The sequence below is a fragment of the Cherax quadricarinatus genome, chromosome 47, assembly GCF_038502225.1.
Source record: "Cherax quadricarinatus isolate ZL_2023a chromosome 47, ASM3850222v1, whole genome shotgun sequence".
Lineage (NCBI taxonomy): Eukaryota > Metazoa > Arthropoda > Malacostraca > Decapoda > Parastacidae > Cherax > Cherax quadricarinatus.
The window spans coordinates 32,315,641-32,339,913 of NC_091338.1; the positions used below are offsets into that span (position 1 = coordinate 32,315,641).

Below are 24,273 nucleotides of genomic sequence, written 5' to 3' on the forward strand. Positions count from 1 at the left end.
AGTTCCCCTCTCAGAGTATGGTTAGGCTTGGTTATTATACACTGGCACACTAGGCCTAAAGTTCCCCTCTCAGAGTATGGTTATGCTGGGTTATTATACACTGGCACACTAGGCCTAAAGTTCCCCTCTCAGAGTATGGTTATGCTGGGTTATTATACACTGGCACACTAGGCCTAAAGTTCCCCTCTCAGAGTATGGTTATGCTGGGTTATTATACACTGGCACAGTAGGCCTAAAGTTCCCCTCTCAGAGTATGGTTAGGTTGGGTTATTATACACTGGCACACTAGGCCTAAAGTTCCCCTCTCAGATTATGGTTATGCAGGGTTATTATACACTGGCACACTAGGCCTAAAGTTCCCCTCTCAGAGTATGGTTAGGCTGGGTTATTATACACTGGCACACTAGGCCTAAAGTTCCCCTCTCAGAGTATGGTTAGGCTGGGTTATTATACACTGGCACACTAGGCCTAAAGTTCCCCTCTCAGAGTATGGTTAGGCTGGGTTATTATACACTGGCACACTAGGCCTAAAGTTCCCCTCTCAGAGTATGGTTATGCTGGGTTATTATACACTGGCACACTAGGCCTAAAGTTCCCCTCTCAGAGTATGGTTAGGCTGGGTTATTATACACTGGCACACTAGGCCTAAAGTTCCCCTCTCAGAGTATGGTTATGCTGGGTTATTATACACTGACACACTAGGCCTAAAGTTCCCCTCTCAGAGTATGGTTAGGCTGGGTTATTATACACTGACACACTAGGCCTAAAGTTCCCCTCTCAGAGTATGGTTATGCTGGGTTATTATACACTGGCACACTAGGCCTAAAGTTCCCCTCTCAGAGTATGGTTAGGCTGGGTTATTATTCACTGATTCTCCTTTTTGACTCAGTATATATTATTTTCTGCTAGATTGCTTCCAAGCGCTGGTGGGATGTATCTTATAAGATCACTGACACAGTTTGAAGTTCTTGCATGCAAGGGAGACCGTGAAGAACACGAAAGAACACGGCGGCACGCGGCACGGCGGCACGGCGGCACGGCGGCACGGCGGCACGGCGGCAAGGCGGCACGGCGGCACGGCGGCACGGCGGCATGGCGGCACGGCGGCATGGCTGCACGGCGGCACGGCGGCACGGCGGCATGGCGGCACGGCGGCACGGCGGCACGGCGGCATGGCGGCACGGCGGCACGGCGGCACGGCGCACGGTGACACATAGCGATAACAAACCTTACAAACTTTACCTGGAGTTTACCGCGGGTCAAGGCCCCCGCGACCCGGTCTGTGACCATGCCTCCTGGTGGATCAGAGCCTGATCAACCAGGCTGTTACTGCTGGCTGCACGCAATCCAACGTACGAGCCACAGCCCGGCTGGTCAAGTACCGACTTTTGGTGATTGTCCAGTGTCTGCTTGTAGACTGCCAGGGGTCTGTTGGTAATACCCCATATGTATGGTGAGAGGCATTTGAACAGTCTCGGGCCCCTGACACTTACTGTATTTTCTCTTAACGTGATGTATCTGCCTAGTAGGAGAGCAATAATTTTTAAATCACCGTAAATGAGATAATTGAGATTCTGGTACTTGATTGCAGATATTAGTGTCTTCACATTGGGGTTAATTTCTGCCATTTGGACACTATGACCACCTGGCACAGCTGCAGCTGTGTTGCCATTGTAGAGAAGTACAGCCTTTAAACTTCTTTTAGAAGAATCATTGAAGAGTCTCCATTCATCTGCTTAGTATGACATCCCCAGGTGTTCAATAACGCCAGAAATATTTGAACAGAAAACTAAAGATTCCTCTTTGTCAAAGAACTGAGTGAATTCCGTTTCACGGCGACGGTACGAAGCGAATGTTGTTCCAGGAGCTAGAAGCTTGTGTTCCTTCAGCCTTTTCCAAGGTTAAGGTCTCTCACCAAGTCATTGAGCTCAACTTGGTTGAAGGGTTTGTGATCGTCATTTATCGGTGGTTCATAGTGTACTCCTTAGAATCACTGGTATCAGACTCTGAGGAAATTTGCCATGTGTCAGGTGGCACAAGCGCAGGAATATCTTCAGAGTGTGGAACAGCACTTATTGCTGAAAGAATATTTGGGTATATTATGTGATCTTTAGTCTTCTTGTTGAATCCAGCTACAGGATGGGTATGAGGTAACTGCCACCCATAGGATTGGTATGGGGTGACTTTCACCCACAGGATGGGTATGAGGTGACTACCACCCACAGAATGGGTATGGGGTGACTACCACCCACAGGATGGGTATGGAGTGACTACCACCAACAGGATGGGTATGGGGTGACTACCACCCACAGGATGGGTATGGGGTGACTACCACCCAGAGGATGGGTATAAGGTGACTACCACCAACAGCATGGGAATGGGGTGACTACCACCCACAGGATGGTTATGTGGTGATTACCACCCACAGGATGGGTATGGGGTGACAACCACCCACAGGATGGGTATGGGGTGACTACTACCCACAGGATTGGTATGTGGTGACTACCACCCACAGGATGGGTATGGGGTGACTACCACCCACAGGATGGGTATGAGGTGACTACCACCCACAGGACAGGTATGAGGTGACTACTACCCACAGGATGGGTATGGGGTGACTACCACCCACAGGATGGGTATGAGGTGACTACTACCCACAGGATGGGTATGGGGTGACTACCAACCACAGGATGGGTATGGGGTGACTACCACCCACATGATGGGTATGAGGTGACTACCACCCACAGGATGGGTATGGGGTGACTACCACCCACAGGAAGGGTATGTGGTGACTAGCACCCACAGGATGGGTATGGGTGACTACCACCCACAGGATGGGTATGGGGTGACTACCACCCACAGGATGGGTATGGGATGACTACCACCCACAGGATGTGTATGGTGTGACTACCACCCACAGGATAAATAAGGGGTGACTACCACGCACAGGATGTGCATGAGGTGACTACCTCCCATAGGATGAGTATGGGGTGACTACCACCCAGAGGATGGGTATGAGGTGACTGCCACCCAGAGGATGGGTATGAGGTGACTACCACCCACAGGATGGGTATGAGGTGACTACCTCCCACAGGATGAGTATGGGGTGACTACCACCCACAGGATGGGTAAGGGGTGACTACCACCCACAGGATGGGTATGGGGTGACTACTACCCACGGGATGGGTATGGGGTGACTACCACTCACTGGATGAGTATGAGGTGACTACCACCCACAGGATGGGTATGGGGTGACTACCACCCACAGGATGGGCATGGGGTGACTACCACCCACAGGATGGGTGTGAGGTGACTACCACCCACAGGATGGGTATGGCGTGACTACCACCCACCGGATGGGTATAAGGTGACTACCATCCACAGGATGGGTATGATGTGACTACCACCCACGGGATGGGCATGAGGTGACTACCACCCACAGGATGGGTATGGGGTGACTACAACCCACAGGATGGGTATGCAGTGACTACCACCCACAGGATGTGTATGAGGTGACTACCACCCACAGGATATGTATGAGGTGACTACCACCCACAGGATTGGTGTGGGATGACTACCACCCACAGGACGGGTATCAGGTGACAACCACCCACAGGATGGGTATGAGGTGGCTATCACCCACAGGATGGGTATGGGGTGACTACCACCCACAGGATGGGTATGAGGTGACTATCACCCATAGGATGGGTATGAGGTGACTGCCACCCACAGGATGGGTATGAGTAGACTACCATCCACAGGATGGGTATGAGGTGACTACCGCCCATAGGAAGGGTATGGGGTGACAACCACCCACAGGATGGGTATGAGGTGACTACCACCCACAGGATGGGTGTGGGATGACTACCACCCACAGGATGGGTATGAGGTAACTACCACCCACAGGATGGGAATGTGGTGACTACCACCCACAGGATGGGTATGAGGTGACTACCACCCACAGGATGGGTATGAGGTGACAACCACCCTCAGGATGGGTATGAGGTGACAACCACCCTCAGGATGGGTATGAGGTGACTACCACCAACAGGATGGGTATGAGATGACTGCCACCCATAGGATGGGTATGGAGTGACTACCACCCACCCATTGGTACTCCAAAGTTTTCCGACTGACCACATTTGAAGCTTACTGATGCAAATCTTGCAAGCTTTGTGTGGTGCAAATGGTTTGTTCTGGTCTCCAAGTTTGTCCTGGTCTCCAAGTTTGTCCTGGTCTCCAAGTTTGTCCTGGTCTCCAAGTTTGTCCTGGTCTCCAAGTTTGTCCTGGTCTCCAAGTTTGTCCTGGTCTCCAAGTTTGTCCTGGTCTCCAAGTTTGTCCTGGTCTCCAAGTTTGTCCAGGTCTCCAAGTTTGTCCTGGTCTCCAAGTTTGTCCTGGTCTCCAAGTTTGTCCTGGTCTCCAAGTTTGTCCTGGCTCCAAGTTTGTCCTGGTCTCCAAGTTTGTCCTGGTCTCCAAGTTTGTCCAGGTCTCCAAGTTTGTCCTGGTCTCCAAGTTTGTCCTGGTCTCCAAGTTCGTCCAGGTCTCCAAGTTTGTCTTGGTCTCCAAGTTTGTCCTGGTCTCCAAGATTGTCCTGGTCTCTAAGTTTGTCCTGGTCTCCAAGTTTGTCCTGGTCTCCAAGTTTGTCCTGGTCTCCAAGTTTGTCCAGGTCTCCAAATTTGTCCTGGTCTCCAAGTTTGTCCTGGTCTCCAAATTTGTCCTGGTCTCCAAGTTTGTCCTGGTCTCCAAGTTTGTCCTGGTCTCCAAGTTTGTTCTGGTCTCCAAGTTTGTCCTGGTCTCCAAGTTTGTCCTGGTCTCAAAGTCTGCAGACAAAATAAACAAAGTAGCAGCACATCAATAAAGGAGTAATGTTGCTGCGGGAATCTGAAGGGTGAAGTGCCCGCAGACAGCAAAATATGTCTGGTGAATGTGTGCAACCTCTAGACATATTAATAACCTGAAAATATGGAAAAATATATTAGATTTAACATTTAAGTCAATATATAGTAAGTATTTTAACTGGCAGTATACCACTTTCTCATTTACTTATGTTATACGAGAAGAGAAAAGTAACGTTTCTCTATAACTTGACAACCTGATGTGATAGAGATGAATAAACAAACACAGTGAATCATTATTTTCCATATAAATACCGAAAAAAATACCGAAGCGTCAATTAAAAAATCATACATACCAGTGTTATTATGTGAGAGATTTTTAACCATCCAATTGATTTTAAAAAGTCTGAGAAAGTTATATGAAGCAAGTCCATGGTCGACACCAATATAACAGAACCATTGTTATGCCATGGTTATGCTGGGTTATTATACACTAGCACACTAGGCCTAAAGTTCCCCTCTCAGAGTATGGTTATGCTGGGTTATTATACACTGGCACACTAGGCCTAAAGTTCCTCTCTCAGAGTATGGTTATGCTGGGTTATTATACACTGGCACACTAGGCCTAAAGTTCCTCTCTCAGAGTATGGTTATGCTGGGTTATTATACACTGGCACACTAGGCCTAAAGTTCCTCTCTCAGAGTATGGTTATGCTGGGTTATTATACACTGGCACACTAGGCCTAAAGTTCCCCTCTCAGAGTATGGTTATGCTGGTTTATTATACACTGGCACACTAGGCCTAAAGTTCCCCTCTCAGAGTATGGTTATGCTGGGTTATTATACACTGGCACACTAGGCCTAAAGTTCCCCTCTCATAGTATGGTTATGCTGGGTTATTATACACTGGCACACTAGGCCTAAAGTTCCCCTCTCAGAGTATGGTTATGCTGGGTTATTATACACTGGCACACTAGGCCTAAAGTTCCCCTCTCAGAGTATGGTTATGCTTGGTTATTATACACTGGCACACTAGGCCTAAAGTTCCCCTCTCAGAGTATGGTTAGGCTGGGTTATTATACACTGGCACACTAGGCCTAAAGTTCCCCTCTCAGAGTATGGTTATGCTGGGTTATTATACACTGGCACACTAGGTCTAAAGTTCCCCTCTCAGAGTATGGTTATAGTGGGTTATTATACACTGGCACACTAGGCCTAAAGTTCCCCTCTCAGAGTATGGTTATGCTGGGTTATTATACACAGGCACACTAGGCCTAAAGTTCCCCTCTCAGAGTATGGTTATGCTGGGTTATTATACACTGCCACACTAGGCCTAAAGTTCCCCTCTCAGAGTATGGTTATGCTGGGTTATTATACACTGGCACACTAGGCCTAAAGTTCCCCTCTCAGAGTATTGTTATGCTGGGTTATTATACACTGGCACACTAGGCCTAAAGTTCCCCTCTCAGAGTATGGTTAGGCTGGGTTATTATACACTGGCACACTAGGCCTAAAGTTCCCCTCTCAGAGTATTGTTAGGCTGGGTTATTATACACTGGCACACTAGGCCTAAAGTTCCCCTCTCAGAGTATCGTTATGCTGGGTTATTATACACTGGCACACTAGGCCTAAAGTTCCCCTCTCAGAGTATGGTTAGGCTGGGTTATTATACACTGGCACACTAGGCCTAAAGTTCCCCTCTCAGAGTATGGTTAGGCTGGGTTATTATACACTGGCACACTAGGCCTAAAGTTCCCCTCTCAGAGTATGGTTATGCTGGGTTATTATACACTGGCACACTAGGCCTAAAGTTCCCCTCTCAGAGTATGGTTAGGCTGTGTTATTATACACTGGCACACTAGGCCTAAAGTTCCCCTCTCAGAGTATGGTTATGCTGGGTTATTATACACTGGCACACTAGGCCTAAAGTTCCCCTCTCAGAGTATGGTTATGCTGGGTTATTATACACTGACACACTAGGCCTAAAGTTCCCCTCTCAGAGTATGGTTAGGCTAGGTTATTATACACTGGCACACTAGGCCTAAAGTTCCCCTCTCAGAGTATGGTTATGCTGGGATATTATACACTGGCACACTAGGCCTAAAGTTCCCCTCTCAGAGTATGGTTATGCTCGGTTATTATACACTGGCACACTAGGCCTAAAGTTCCCCTCTCAGAGTATGGTTATGCTGGGTTATTATACACTGGCACACTAGGCCTAAAGTTCCCCTCTCAGAGTATGGTTATGCTGGGTTATAATACACTGGCACACTAGGCCTAAAGTTCCCCTCTCAGAGTATGGTTATGCTGGGTTATTATACACTGGCACACTAGGCCTAAAGTTCCCCTCTCAGAGTATGGTTAGGCTTGGTTATTATACACTGGCACACTAGGCCTAAAGTTCCCCTCTCAGAGTATGGTTATGCTGGGTTATTATACACTGGCACACTAGGCCTAAAGTTCCCCTCTCAGAGTATGGTTATGCTTGGTTATTATACACTGGCACACTAGGCCTAAAGTTCCCCTCTCAGAGTATGGTTAGGCTTGGTTATTATACACTGGCACACTAGGCCTAAAGTTCACCTCTCAGAGTATGGTTATGCTGGGTTATTATACACTGGCACACTAGGCCTAAAGTTCCCCTCTCAGAGTATGGTTATGCTGGGTTATTATACACTGGCACACTAGGCCTAAGGTTCCCCTCTCAGAGTATGGTTATGCTGGGTTATTATACACTGGCACACTAGGCCTAAAGTTCCCCTCTCAGAGTATGGTTATGCTGGGTTATTATACACTGGCACACTAGGCCTAAAGTTCCCCTCTCAGAGTATGGTTAGGTTGGGTTATTATACACTGGCACACTAGGCCTAAAGTTCCCCTCTCAGATTATGGTTATGCTGGGTTATTATACACTGGCACACTAGGCCTAAAGTTCCCCTCTCAGAGTATGGTTAGGCTGGGTTATTATTCACTGATTCTCCTTTTTGACTCAGTATATATTATTTTCTGCTAGATTGCTTCCAAGCGCTGGTGGGATGTATCTTATAAGATCACTGACACAGTTTGAAGTTCTTGCATGCAAGGGAGACCGTGAAGAACACGAAAGAACACGGCGGCACGCGGCACGGCGGCACGGCGGCACGGCGGCACGGCGGCACGGCGGCACGGCGGCACGGCGGCATGGCGGCACGGCGGCACGGCGCACGGTGACACATAGCGATAACAAACCTTACAAACTTTACCTGGAGTTTACCGCGGGTCAAGGCCCCCGCGACCCGGTCTGTGACCATGCCTCCTGGTGGATCAGAGCCTGATCAACCAGGCTGTTACTGCTGGCTGCACGCAATCCAACGTACGAGCCACAGCCCGGCTGGTCAAGTACCGACTTTTGGTGATTGTCCAGTGTCTGCTTGTAGACTGCCAGGGGTCTGTTGGTAATACCCCATATGTATGGTGAGAGGCATTTGAACAGTCTCGGGCCCCTGACACTTACTGTATTTTCTCTTAACGTGGTGTATCTGCCTAGTAGGAGAGCAATAATTTTTAAATCACCGTAAATGAGATAATTGAGATTCTGGTACTTGATTGCAGATATTAGTGTCTTCACATTGGGGTTAATTTCTGCCATTTGGACACTATGACCACCTGGCACAGCTGCAGCTGTGTTGCCATTGTAGAGAAGTACAGCCTTTAAACTTCTTTTAGAAGAATCAATGAAGAGTCTCCATTCATCTGCTTAGTATGACATCCCCAGGTGTTCAATAACGCCAGAAATATTTGAACAGAAAACTAAAGATTCCTCTTTGTCAAAGAACTGAGTGAATTCCGTTTCACGGCGACGGTACGAAGCGAATGTTGTTCCAGGAGCTAGAAGCTTGTGTTCCTTCAGCCTTTTGGAAGGTTAAGGTCTCTCACCAAGTCATTGAGCTCAACTTGGTTGAAGGGTTTGTGATCGTCATTTATCGGTGGTTCATAGTGTACTCCTTAGAATCACTGGTATCAGACTCTGAGGAAATTTGCCATGTGTCAGGTGGCACAAGCGCAGGAATATCTTCAGAGTGTGGAACAGCACTTATTGCTGAAAGAATATTTGGGTATATTATGTGATCTTTAGTCTTCTTGTTGAATCCAGCTACTTTAGTCATACAAAAGTAGCAGTTATCATGGTGGTTCATCTGCTCCCGCCATACCATTGGTACTCCAAAGTTTTCCGACTGACCACATTTGAAGCTTACTGATGCAAATCTTGCAAGCTTTGTGTGGTGCAAATGGTTTGTCCTGGTCTCCAAGTTTGTCCTGGTCTCCAAGTTTGTCCTGGTCTCCAAGTTTGTCCTGGTCTCCAAGTTTGTTCTGGTCTCCAAGTTTGTCCTGGTCTCCAAGTTTGTCCTGGTCTCAAAGTCTGCAGACAAAATAAACAAAGTAGCAGCACATCAATAAAGGAGTAATGTTGCTGCGGGAATCTGAAGGGTGAAGTGCCCGCAGACAGCAAAATATGTCTGGTGAATGTGTGCAACCTCTAGACATATTAATAACCTGAAAATATGGAAAAATATATTAGATTTAACATTTAAGTCAATATATAGTAAGTATTTTAACTGGCAGTATACCACTTTCTCATTTACTTATGTTATACGAGAAGAGAAAAGTAACGTTTCTCTATAACTTGACAACCTGATGTGATAGAGATGAATAAACAAACACAGTGAATCATTATTTTCCATATAAATACCGAAAAAAATACCGAAGCGTCAATTAAAAAATCATACATACCAGTGTTATTATGTGAGAGATTTTTAACCATCCAATTGATTTTAAAAAGTCTGAGAAAGTTATATGAAGCAAGTCCATGGTCGACACCAATATAACAGAACCATTGTTATGCCATGGTTATGCTGGGTTATTATACACTGGCACACTAGGCCTAAAGTTCCCCTCTCAGAGTATGGTTATGCTGGGTTATTATACACTAGCACACTAGGCCTAAAGTTCCCCTCTCAGAGTATGGTTATGCTGGGTTATTATACACTGGCACACTAGGCCTAAAGTTCCCCTCTCAGAGTATGGTTATGCTGGGTTATTATACACTGGCACACTAGGCCTAAAGTTCCCCTCTCAGAGTATCGTTATGCTGGGTTATTATACACTGGCACACTAGGCCTAAAGTTCCCCTCTCAGAGTATGGTTATGCTGGGTTATTATACACTGGCACACTAGGCCTAAAGTTCCTCTCTCAGAGTATGGTTATGCTGGGTTATTATACACTGGCACACTAGGCCTAAAGTTCCCCTCTCAGAGTATGGTTATGCTGGGTTATTATACACTGGCACACTAGGCCTAAAGTTCCCCTCTCAGAGTATGGTTATGCTGGGTTATTATACACTGGCACATTAGGCCTAAAGTTCCTCTCTCAGAGTATGGTTATGCTGGGTTATTATACACTGGCACACTAGGCCTAAAGTTCCCCTCTCAGAGTATGGTTATTCTGGGTTATTATACACTGGCACACTAGGCCTAAAGTTCCCCTCTCAGAGTATGGTTATGCTGGGTTATTATACACTGGCACACTAGGCCTAAAGTTCCCCTCTCAGAGTATGGTTATGCTGGGTTATTATACACTGGCACACTAGGCCTAAAGTTCCCCTCTCAGAGTATGGTTATGCTGGGTTATTATACACTGGCACACTAGGCCTAAAGATCCCCTCTCAGAGTATGGTTACGCTGGGTTATTATACACTGGCACACTAGGCCTAAAGTTCCCCTCTCAGAGTATCGTTATGCTGGGTTATTATACACTGGCACACTAGGCCTAAAGTTCCCCTCTCAGAGTATGGTTATCCTGGGTTATTATACACTGACACACTAGGCCTAAAGTTCCCCTCTCAGAGTATGGTTATGCTGGGTTATTATACACTGGCACACTAGGCCTAAAGTTCCCCTCTCAGAGTATGGTTATGCTGGGTTATTATACACTGGCACACTAGGCCTAAAGTTCCTCACTCAGAGTATGGTTATGCTGGGTTATTATACACTGGCACACTAGGCCTAAAGTTCCCCTCTCAGAGTATGGTTATGCTGGGTTATTATACACTGGCACACTAGGCCTAAAGTTCCCCTCTCAGAGTATGGTTATGCTGGGTTATTATACACTTGCACATTAGGCCTAAAGTTCCTCTCTCAGAGTATGGTTATGCTGGGTTATTATACACTGGCACACTAGGCCTAAAGTTCCCCTCTCAGAGTATGGTTATTCTGGGTTATTATACACTGGCACACTAGGCCTAAAGTTCCCCTCTCAGAGTATCGTTATGCTGGGTTATTATACACTAGCACACTAGGCCTAAAGTTCCCCTCTCAGAGTATGGTTATGCTGGGTTATTATACACTAGCACACTAGGCCTAAAGTTCCCCTCTCAGAGTATGGTTATGCTGGGTTATTATACACTAGCACACTAGGCCTAAAGTTCCTCTCTCAGAGTATGGTTATGCTGGGTTATTATACACTGGCACACTAGGCCTAAAGTTCCCCTCTCAGAGTATGGTTATGCTGGGTTATTATACACTGGCACACTAGGCCTAAAGTTCCCCTCTCAGAGTATGGTTATGCTGGGTTATTATACACTAGCACACTAGGCCTAAAGATCCTCTCTCAGAGTATGGTTATGCTGGGTTATTATACACTGGCACACTAGGCCTAAAGTTCCTCTCTCAGAGTATGGTTATGCTGGGTTATTATACACTGGCACACTAGGCCTAAAGTTCCTCTCTCAGAGTATGGTTATGCTGGGTTATTATACACTAGCACACTAGGCCTAAAGTTCCTCTCTCAGAGTATGGTTATGCTGGGTTATTATACACTGGCACACTAGGCCTAAAGTTCCCGTCTCAGAGTATGGTTATGCTGGGTTATTATACACTGGCACACTAGGCCTAAAGTTCCTCTCTCAGAGTATGGTTAGGCTGGGTTATTATACACTAGCACACTAGGCCTAAAGTTCCTCTCTCAGAGTATGGTTAGGCTGGGTTATTATACACTGGCACACTAGGCCTAAAGTTCCCCTCTCAGAGTATGGTTATGCTGGGTTATTATACACTAGCACACTAGGCCTAAAGTTCCTCTCTCAGAGTATGGTTAGGCTGGGTTATTATACACTGGCACACTAGGCCTAAAGTTCCTCTCTCAGAGTATGGTTAGGCTGGGTTATTATACACTGGCACACTAGGCCTAAAGTTCCTCTCTCAGAGTATGGTTATGCTGGGTTATTATACACTGGCACACTAGGCCTAAAGTTCCTCTCTCAGAGTATGGTTATGCTGGGTTATTATACACTAGCACACTAGGCCTAAAGTTCCCCTCTCAGAGTATGGTTATGCTGGGTTATTATACACTGGCACACTAGGCCTAAAGTTATATGAAGCAAGTCCATGGTCGACACCAATATAATATAATATAATAGAACCATTGTTATTAAAAGTAGTTTTGAAAATAAAAGGAATATTTATTTGGTTTATATAATTTGGATTCAAAATTAAAATTTGGGATGAATTTAAGGTACATTAGACAAATTTTTGGGTAGAATATCAGCTGTTTTACGGATCACTGACCACCTACCATTATAGAAAGTGAGGTGTTGTTGTGGGTGGCAGCGAGGTGTAGTCTCATCCTTAAATGACTTATGTAGTTCCTTGATAATGTGAGAAGTCACGAAAGAGCTTGGAATTTCATTATTTTTTCACAGTGATTGCTCTACATATACGTATACACACACACACACACACACACACACACACACACACACACACACACACACATATATATATATATATATATATATATATATATATATATATATATATATATATATATATATATATATATATATATATATATATATATATATATATATATATATATATATATATATATCTCAAAGAGCCTTCACCAGTATCAAAGACCATTCACCAGTATCAAAGACCATTCACCAGTATCAAAGACCATTCACAAGAATCAAAACCCTTCACCAGTATCAAAGACCACTCACCAGCATCAAAACCACTCGCCAGTATCAAAGACCATTCACGAGTATCAAAGACCATTCACAACAATCAAAACCCTTCACCAGTATCAAAGACACTTCACCAGTATCAAAGACCCTTCACCAGTATCAAAGACCACTCACCAGCATCAAAGACCCTTCACCAGTATCAAAGACCCTTCACCAGTATCAAAGACCCTTCACCAGTATCAAAGACCCTTCACCAGTATCAAAGACCCTTCACCAATATCAAAGACCATTCACCAGTATCAAAGACCATTCATGAGCATCAAAGTCCATTCACCAGTATCAAAGACACTTCACCAATATCAAAGACCATTCACCAGTATCAAAGACCACTCACCAGCATCAAAGACCCTTCACCAGCATCAAAGACCCTTCACCAGTATCAAAGACCCTTCACCAGTATCAAAGACCCTTCACCAGTATCAAAGACCCTTCACCAGTATCAAAGACCCTTCACCAATATCAAAGACCATTCACCAGTATCAAAGACCATTCACCAGCATCAAAGACCCTTCACCGGTATCAAAGACCATTCACCAGTATCAAAGACCATTCATCAGTATCAAATACCCTTCACCAGTATCAAAACACTTCACCTGAATCAAAGACCATTCACCAGTATCAAAGACCATTCATCAATATCAAAGACCACTCACCAGAATCAAAACCCTTCACCTGTATCAAAGACCATTCACCAGTATCAAAGACCATTCACGAGCATCAAAGACCCTTTACCTGTATCAAAGACCATTCACCAGTATCAAAGACCCTTCACCAGTATCAAAGACCCTTCACCGGTATCAAAGACCCTTCACCAGTATCAAAGACCCTTCACCAGTATCAAAGACCACTCACCAGCATCAAAGACCATTCACCAGTATCAAAGACCCTTCACCGGTATCAAAGACCATTCACGAGCTTCAAAGACCATTCACAAGAATCAAAACCCTTCACAAGTATTAAAGATCCTTCACCAGTATCAAAGACCCTTCACCAGTATCAAAGACCCTTCACCAGTATCAAAGACCCTTCACCAGTATCAAATACCCTTAACCAGTATCAAAGACCACTCACCAGCATCAAAGACCATTCACCAGTATCAAAGACCATTCACGAGCATCAAAGACCCTTCACCAGTATCAAATACCCTTAACCAGTATCAAAGACCACTCACCAGCATCAAAGACCATTCACCAGTATCAAAGACCATTCACGAGCATCAAAGACCATTCACCAGTATCAAAGACCATTCACGAGCATCAAAGACCATTCACAAGAATCAAAATGCTTCACCAGTATCAAAGACCATTCACGAGCATCAAACACCCTTCACCAGTATCAAAGACCATTCACCAGTATCAAAGACCATTCACCAGTACTAAAGACCCTTCACCAGTATCAAAGACCATTCACCAGTATCAAAGACCATTCACCAGTATCAATGACCATTCACCAGTATCAAAGACCATTCACCAGTATCAAAGACCATTCACCAGTATCAAAGACCCTTCACCAGTATCAAAGACCAGTCACCAGTATCAAAGACCCTTCACCAGTATCAAAGACCATTCACCAGTATGAAAGACCCTTCACCAGTATCAAAGACCATTCACCAGTATCAAAGACCCTTCACCAGTATCAAAGACCACTCACCAGCATCAAAGACCAGTCACCAGTATCAAAGACCACTCACCAGCATCAAAGATCCTTCACCAGTATCAAAGACCCTTCACCAGTATCAAAGACAAGTCACCAGTATCAAAGACCACTCACCAGCATCAAAGACCCTTCACCAGTATCAAAGACCCTTCACCAGTATCAAAGACCATTCACCAGTATCAAAAACCCTTCACCAGTATCAAAGACCATTCACCAGTATCAAAGACCCTTCACCAGAATCAAAGACCACTCACCAGCATCAAAGACCAGTCACCAGTATCAAAGACCACTCACCAGCATCAAAGACCCTTCACCAGTATCAAAGACCCTTCACCAGTATCAAAGACCCTTCACCAGCATCAAAGACCACTCACTAGCATCAAAGACCAGTCACCAGTATCAAAAACCACTCACCAGCATCAAAGACCCTTCACCAGTATCAAAGACCCTTCACCAGTATCAAAGACCATTCACAAGTATCAAAGACCACTCACCAGCATCAAATACCATTCACCAGTATCAAAGACCCTTCACCAGTATCAAAGACCATTCACCAGTATCAAAGACCATTCACAGTATCAAAGACCATTCACCAGTATCAAAGACCATTCACCAGTATCAAAGACCATTCACCAGTATCAAAGACCCTTCACCAGTATCAAGGACCAGTCACCAGTATCAAAGACCCTTCACCAGTATCAAAGACCATTCACCAGTATGAAAGACCCTTCACCAGTATCAAAGACCATTCACCAGTATGAAAGACCCTTCACCAGTATCAAAGACCATTCACCAGTATCAAAGACCCTTCACCAGTATCAAAGACCACTCATCAGCATCAAAGACCAGTCACCAGTATCAAAGACCACTCACCAGCATCAAAGACCCTTCACCAGTATCAAAGACCCTTCACCAGTATCAAAGACCATTCACCAGTATCAAAGACCCTTCACCAGTATCAAAGACCACTCATCAGCATCAAAGACCATTCACCAGTATCAAAGACCCTTCACCAGTATCAAAGACCCTTCACCAGTATCAAAGACCATTCACCAGTATCAAAGACCCTTCACCAGTATCAAAGACCACTCATCAGCATCAAAGACCAGTCACCAGTATCAAAGACCACTCACCAGCATCAAAGACCCTTCACCAGTATCAAAGACCCTTCACCAGTATCAAAGACCACTCACCAGCATCAAAGACCCTTCACCAGTATCAAAGACCCTTCACTAGTATCAAAGACCATTCACCAGTATCAAAAACCCTTCACCAGTATCAAAGACCATTCACCAGTATCAAAGACCCTTCACCAGTATCAAAGACCACTCACCAGCATCAAAGACCAGTCACCAGTATCAAAGACCACTCACCAGCATCAAAGACCCTTCACCAGTATCAAAGACCCTTCACCAGTATCAAAGACCCTTCACCAGCATCAAAGACCACTCACTAGCATCAAAGACCAGTCACCAGTATCAAAGACCACTCACCAGCTTCAAAGACCCTTCAATAGTATCAAAGACCCTTCACCAGTATCAAAGACCATTCACAAGTATCAAAGACCACTCACCAGCATCAAATACCATTCACCAGTATCAAAGACCCTTCACCAGAATCAAAGACCATTCACCAGTATCAAAGACCATTCACAGTATCAAAGACCATTCACCAGTATCAAAAACCATTCACCAGTATCAAAGACCATTCACCAGTATCAAAAACCCTTCACCAGTATCAAAGACCATTCACCAGTATCAAAGACTCTTCACCAGCATCAAAGACCACTCACCAGCATCAAAGACCAGTCACCAGTATCAAAGACCACTCACCAGCATCAAAGACCCTTCACCAGTATCAAAGACTCTTCACCAGTATCAAAGACCATTCACTAGTATCAAAGACCCTTCACCAGTATCAAAGACCCTTCAGCAGTATCAAAGACCATTCACAAGTATCAAAGACCACTCACCAGCATCAAAGACCAGTCACCAGTATCAAAGACCACTCACCAGCATCAAAGACCATTCACCAGTATCAAAGACCACTCACCAGCATCAAAGACCCTTCACCAGTATCAAAGACCCTTCACCAGTATCAAAGACCATTCACTAGTATCAAAGACCCTTCATCAGTATCATAGACCATTCACCAGCATCAAAGACCACTCACCAGCATCAAAGACCAGTCACCAGCATCAAAGACCACTCACCAGCATCAAAGACCCTTCACCAGTATCAAAGACCACTCACCAGCATCAAAGACCACTCTCCAGCATCAAAGACCCTTCACCAGTATCAAAGACCCTTCACCACTATCAAAGACCACTCACCAGCATCGAAGTCCAGTCACCAGTATCAAAGACCCTTCACCTGTATCAAAGACCCTTCACCAGTATCAAAGACCCTTCACCAGTATCAAAGACCACTCACCAGCATCAAAGACCCTTCACCAGTATCAAATACCCTTCACCAGAATCAAAACTCTTCACCAGTATCAAAGAACCTTCACCAGTATCAAAGTCCCTTCACCAGTATCAAAGACCCTTCACCAGTATCAAATACCCTTCGCCAGTATCAAAGACCACTCACCATCATCAAAGACCACTCACCAGCATAAAAGACCACTCACCAGCATCAAAGACCACTCACCAGTATCAAAGACCACTCACCATCATCAAAGACCACTCACCAGCATAAAAGACCACTCACCAGCATCAAAGACCCTTCACCAGTATCAAAGTACTTCCTCAGAAGGACAGTTTATAAAACAATGTTTATGGTATCATTAAGCAGTTAACACAATGTTCAGTAGTCACAGCAGTATTAATAATCTTCCATCATGGTTGGTGTTACACAGACAAATGTTTATATATTATCAAGGTATCAGTAATTTCCAGTATTTCTTTGTTTATTCTACATCTAATTTATTTCATGCTAATAAACAAAGGTATCATTTATGAAGAGAGTGTGGGAACCCTGTACTCCGGACACGAGTGATGGAAGTGAGAGGTACAGTACCGTGGGAACCCTGTACTCTGGACACGAGTGCTGGAAGTGAGAGGTACAGTACTGTGGGAACCCTGTACTCCGGACACGAGTGATGGAAGTGAGAGGTACAGTACTGTGGGAACCCTGTACTCTGGACACGAGTGCTGGAAGTGAGAGGTACAGTACTGTGGGAACCCTGTACTCCGGACACGAGTGATGGAAGTGAGAGGTACAGTACTGTGGGAACCCTGTACTCCGGACACGAGTGATGGAAGTGAGAGGTACAGTACCGTGGGAACCCTGTACTCTGGACACCAGTGCTGGAAGTGAGAGGTACAGTACTGTGGGAACCCTGTACTCTGGACACGAGTGCTGGAAGTGAGAGGTACAGTACTGTGGGAACCCTGTACTCTGGACACGAGTCCTGGAAGTGCGAGGTACAGTATTGTGGGAACACTGTACGCCGGACATGAGTCCTGGAAGTGCGAGGTACAGTATTGTGGGAACACTGTACACCGGACATGAGTCCTGGAAGTGCGAGGTACAGTATTGTGGGAACACTGTACGCCGGACATGAGTCCTGGAAGTGCGAGGTACAGTATTGTGGGAACACTGTACGCCGGACACGAGTCCTGGAAGTGTGAGGTACAGTATTGTGGTAACACTGTACTCTGGACATGAGTCCTGGAAGTGTGAGGTACAGTATTGTGGGAACACTGTGCTGGGGACATGAGTCCTAGAAGTGCAATTTACAGTATTGTGGGAACGCTGTACTCCGGACACGTATCCTGGAAGTGCGTGGTAGAGTATTGTGGGAACCCTGTACTCCAGACATGTGTCATGGAAGTGCGAGGTACAGTATTGTGGGAACCCTGTACTCCGGACATGAGTTCTGAAAGTGCGAGGTACAGTATTGTGGGAACCCTGTACTCCGGACATGAGTTCTGGAAGAGCGAGGTGCAGTATTGTGAGGACCCTGTACCCCAGACATTAGTCCTGGAAGTGCGAGGTACAATGCCTACACTCTGAAGAAGGGTGTTGATGATGATGATGTAGTTTAGCGGCTCAAGTGAACTGCTACGGCAACACTTTCTAGTAAGACAGAGACTGAATGATATTTAATGTGTTTCCTACTTGTGTGGGTCAGTCTTCACCAGTGGGAGACCGACGGTGTGTTAAAAATAAAATTAATAATCTGAAGCCATACATTAGCACTTTCAGATGACTTTCAAGCAGTTTTAATTTCATTAAACCTTTTTTAAATATAGAATTAATATACAAATATTTTTCACAGAATGAGTCCGGAGGTTTTCCAACTATGTCTAACTGGTTCAAGATATGTGAGAGGAATCAAGGCAGCCAAGACGCCTATCACACACATCTGTGTCTCCATGTGTTGAAGATCAGATAACAACCATCGCTTGTGTTCATCATGTACAGCTGTGTTAACTGTGAACTGCTGTGTTCACTCTACAACTATGTTTACTCTCTACAGTTATATTCGCTCTTTACTACTGAGTTAAATGTATTGGTAAATTGATAAATTCACAACCAAAATTTTACTAATAAAGTTTGAACTGCAATAATTTTTGTGTTTTTATTATATTCCTTTGCATGTGTACACACATGTACTCACCCACGTCTGAGCACATGTACTCACCCACGTCTGAGTACATGTACTCACCCACGTCTGAGCACATGTACTCACCCACGTCTGAGCACATGTACGTCCCAAGCTGGACTTTCTTGTGTGCTTGTGTGCTTTTAGGTATAACTGCATTGCAAGGTACAATGTAACTGGTGTACTTGAGAGACCTTTGCAGCAGCCTGGTCCCTAAGTATCTCTGTAATATTGCTGCAAGTAGCCATTATTATTACAGTAAGTACATTTATAAACCTTAGGGGTACCATGCCCACTTGGGGTAGGCTGGGTCCCTTGTCCCTGAGAAACTGGGATTTTTCTACCTGTTCCCTGATTTCCGGAACCTGAATTTGTCTTACCACTTCCCTGAACACGTTACTGAGAAGTAGACTTACATTCCTAGGAACCAGGATTCTGGAGGTAAGTAGCCTGAAAACTTTGGTGATTATTAGGCTGGAAAATATCTAGCTTAAGCTTGCGAAATTTCTTATTCCTCGTTAGTGGTAAACCCATCACTCAACTGTAGAGTATTGTTAAAATCATTTATATGCTTTTCCTCAAGAGATGCCTTAAGGTCAGGAAGTATATTATTCAACAGATCCTCTAGTAAAATTAAGGTAATTCCACACTTATAATCACCTACAACATCCTTGGAGTGGCACCATTTAGTCAGCAGCGATATCTTCCCATACTCCACCAAGGACCGTCCTTACTGGAACTTTAAACTTCTGAAGAACTTTAAACTTCTGAAGAAAGAAATCAGTCATGGGGGCTGGAAAAGGTGAATGGAGTAACCGTGCCCTGAACAGTAAAAGCCCAACAGTTGCCATCCTACCAGAAAAGTAAATCTCACTATCGCAGCAAGGTATGGCAACACCGCATACCCAAACAAAAACAGTGGCACACAGGTCTTATTGTAGTGCTCTTAAGTGGTGATATCCAAATTAATCCAGGACCTCAAACTATTGTGCAGAGGCAAAACAGACAGATAAATGACGGTGATAATGACGGTCTAGTAGCTAGGAATGATAACCTTAATTCCATATGTAGTGCATACATAGGTCAATGTGAGACAATACAGCCATTATTATCTCAAACACTACCAAACAGGTGCATACACTGTACTAAAGTACGCATGAAAAACAGAAAAGGCACCTTATGTAAAATGTGTAAGGGGTGGGTGCATGATGGATGTATGTACAATTATAGTAACAGTACCAGAATTCACTTTGTGTGTAACAAATGCACTTTGGCACAGTTACCCTTTAGCAGTGATGACATTGATTTACCTAATTTTAATACATTTGGCCCATTGCCATATATTGATGATTATAATTGTTTTATGAAAACAGGCCTTCACTTTATTCATGTCAACGCAAGATCACTTCTTCCTAAATTGGCAGAGATTAGGATTCTAGCTAACAAAATTAGGGCGGCAGTTATAACCATCTCTGAATCCTGGTTGGATGATACGGTGACTGATTACGGGGTCAAAATAGAAGGTTACAATATAAAACGCTTAGATAGGAACAGAAAGGGTGGTGAAGTATGTGCCTACATAAGAAATGACTTAGCATACAACCCAAAACCTGATTTAAATAACAATAAATTGGAGATTCTATAGTTTGAAGTGCTGCTTCCCAAGACCAAACCCATCCAGGACCTCCCACCCAGGACCAGTTCTTAGAAGACTTTTCTAGAGTCTTGTCCAGACTTGAGAACAATTGCGAGACAATAATACTGGGCGACATCAATATCTGTTTTCAGCAGCAAAATAATGGGCAATGCAGAAGGTATAAGCAAATTCTAGGTTTAAATAGTTACACTCAATTAATACACCAACCCGGATCACACAGTTCTCAGCCATCCTAATTGACCACATACTTTGTAACGGCTCTGAGAACATTAGTCAGTCAGGCGTCATTACCACAGGTCTTAGGAATTTTTATTGACCTAAGAAAAGCGTTTGACACAGTAGACCACGGCATCCTACTCCATAAAGTTGACCACTATGGTATAAGAGGCCATGCGCTTGCATATTTTAACTCCTACCTTTCTAATAGGTATCAATACGTCACCATTAAAGACACAGCCTCATCAATACGGCCACTTGATACTGGAGTTCCGCAGGGAAGTGTCCTTGGACCCCTGCTCTTCCTCATTTACATCAATGATCTTCCAAAAGTATCCCAACACCTGAAACCCATTCTCTTTGCTGACGACACGACTTATGTCATCTCCCACCCTAATCTTGCCACCCTCAACACCATTGTTAACGAGGAGCTGATCAAAATATTGACTTGGATGGCAGCCAATAAACTTACACTTAACACTGGCAAAACCTGCTATATTATGTTTGGTAGCAGAGCAGGTGTTGCGCAACTTAACATTAAGATCGACAACACTCTAATTGCCAGACATAATGAGGGCAAATTCCTTGGCCTATACCTCGACAAAAACCTAAATTTCAGCACCAATATCCAAAACATAACAAAAAAATTATCCAAAACGGTGGGGATCCTCTCCAAGATACGATACTACGTGCCGCAAACTGCCCTTCTCACACTGTTCCATTCACTTATATATCCATACCTCACCTATGCTATCTGTGCTTGGGGATCAACTGCAGCAACACACCTAAAGCCAATAATAACCCAACAAAAAGCCGCAGTAAGAATAATCACTAAATCCCATCCCTGGCAACCCCCCCCACTCTTCATAGATCTAAACTTACTCCTTGTTCAGAACATCCACACTTACTACTGTGCAATCTATATCTACAGGACCTTAAATTCCAGTATTAACATTGACCTAAAATGCTTTCTTAATAGTTGTGACAGGCTCCACAGGCATAACACCAGACACAAACATCTCTATGACATTCCCCGTGTTCGACTAAACCTTTACAAAAATTCAATGTATTTCAAAGGACCTAAAATCTGAAACACCCTTCCTGAAAACTCTAGAACTGCAGACACAATCATCATTTTCAAAACTACAGTTAGAAAACATCTTATCTCCCTGATACACCCCGACAACTAACTACATGATAACCACCTGGTGGTTCACAATTACACTCACTCACCCACTGACTATAAACCCAGAAATACTAATCTTAATCTTAAAATAATAAATCCTAACTAGTCATAAGTTTGCCTATGTTACTCAAATATAGACACCTTGTATTGTGCCAAAACAAAAGCATTCACATTGCTAAAATCACAAATTATGATGTAGTCAGTTACCCTTAATACCATAATCTGTAAGGATTTAATGTTAAGAATTAATCTAAGTCTGCTCGAAATGCCTAGCCATGCTAGGTGTCCTAGTGGCCCCCTTTGTAATTAGCATTTTATAACATGTAAACCACACAATACCCAAAACCTGTAAACCGCACATTTTAACCATTATAGAGAATAAACTTGAATTGAATTGAATTGAATCATTTCATCATTTACTGCACCAGGAAAATCATTAGGGATAGGATAGGCCTACACAGGACAATAAAAATGAGATCAACTAGAAACTACAGTAAAGAAACACTGGTAAATAGGCTACACAATTGTGGCTGGACAGAGATAACAAGTTGCACGGACGTAAACGATGCCTGGGAAAAATTCAAAACAATGTTCACTACCATCCTTGATAATATTGCACCAGTTAAAGAGGTTAGGATTAAACGAGGAACTGAACGCTGGATGACTACTGAGATATTAGATAATATGAAATTCAGAGACCAGCTGCTAAAAAGATTTAAAGCAAACAGACAGGATATTGCAGCACTAAATGAATTCCAAAGGGTGAGGAACAGAGTACAGAGACTTATAAAAGGAGCAAAGGCAAAGCTCTATTGCTCAAAAATTGAAGAGTATAAGCATAACCCCAGAAAACTCTGGCAACAACTAAAACAGTTGGGGTATAGCCATAAGCCAGTAGATAGGTCTAACATAGTACTCACTATCGATAATGAGGTACGCCACGAAACATCTAAGGTGGCAAATTGCTTTAATTCCTACTACACATCCGTTGCATCAACACTAGTAAGTAAACTAGCAGCTGCATCAAATACCTTTAACACAGACTCTGATAAGTTTCAAACATACTATACCAATAAAGGGGTAACCCCAAACAGTTGTCAACTAGTAAGTGTATCTCATGACTTTATTCAAAAAGAGCTAAGCAGGTTAAACCCAACTAAGAGCACTCGCCCGGATAACATCCTGTCTAAGTTCCTAAAAGATGGTGCTTCTGAACTGTCAATTCCTATTGCTCACATAATAAATCTATCAATCACCACTAATACCGTACCGGATGGGTTCAAGGAGGCCAGAGTTACTCTTAACTTCAAGAAAAATAGTAGGCCTGATGTAAGCAACTATAGACCTGTTAGTATACTCAGTATAATATCCAAAATTCTAGAGAGGGCAGTGTACTCTCAAGTAGTTAAGTACCTTAATGAGAAATCAAGCCCAGGTGGAAGACAAACACAACCCCCCTTCAGTATCACCCACAGAAAAAACACAACCATGGCAATCCCAAAGCAATCAAACGACCTAACCCAGAACCCACTCACTGTACCCTCTATCCCCATTCCCCTCAGCACAAACCCCACCCCCACAGAAACCCACAGTAACCCACATATCCTCCTCAGCTCAAACCCCACCCCCACAGAAACCCACACTAACCCACACAATGTACCCGCTCCCCCCATCCCCGTCACCACAAACCCCACCCTCGCAGTAACCCACACACTGCACCCACAATCCCCATCCCCTTCACCACAACCCACACCCCCACTGTAACCCCCCATAGGCCCTCTGCCCCCACACCCCACAGCACAGACCCTACCCCCACAGCAAGCCCCTATAGGCCCCCTGCCAGGGCACCTGCTCCCCCTAACCCACCATTCTCCCCAGACCACAGTTACAGAAATGATGCAGAAGGTTTGGTACACGAACGCGGATGGAATAACGAATAAATGTGAGGAGTGGCATGAAAGAATCAAGGAGATGTCCCCAGACATCGTAGCAGTTACAGAAACAAAACTTACCGGGATAATAACAGATGCAATCTTCCCACCCGGATAT

At 44.4% G+C, this 24,273-nt stretch overlaps 1 long non-coding RNA gene across 1 annotated transcript in view; it reads left to right on the top strand.

The window, feature by feature from the left end:
• The window catches only part of LOC138854054 (uncharacterized), a 51,656-nt gene extending 32,526 nt beyond the window's left edge, over nt 1-19,130 (top strand). The window contains exon 2 of the long non-coding RNA XR_011393253.1: nt 18,839-19,130. This is a non-coding gene — a long non-coding RNA (uncharacterized lncRNA). The remainder of the gene's footprint in view (nt 1-18,838) is intronic.
• Nucleotides 19,131-24,273: the final 5,143 nt, after the last annotated feature.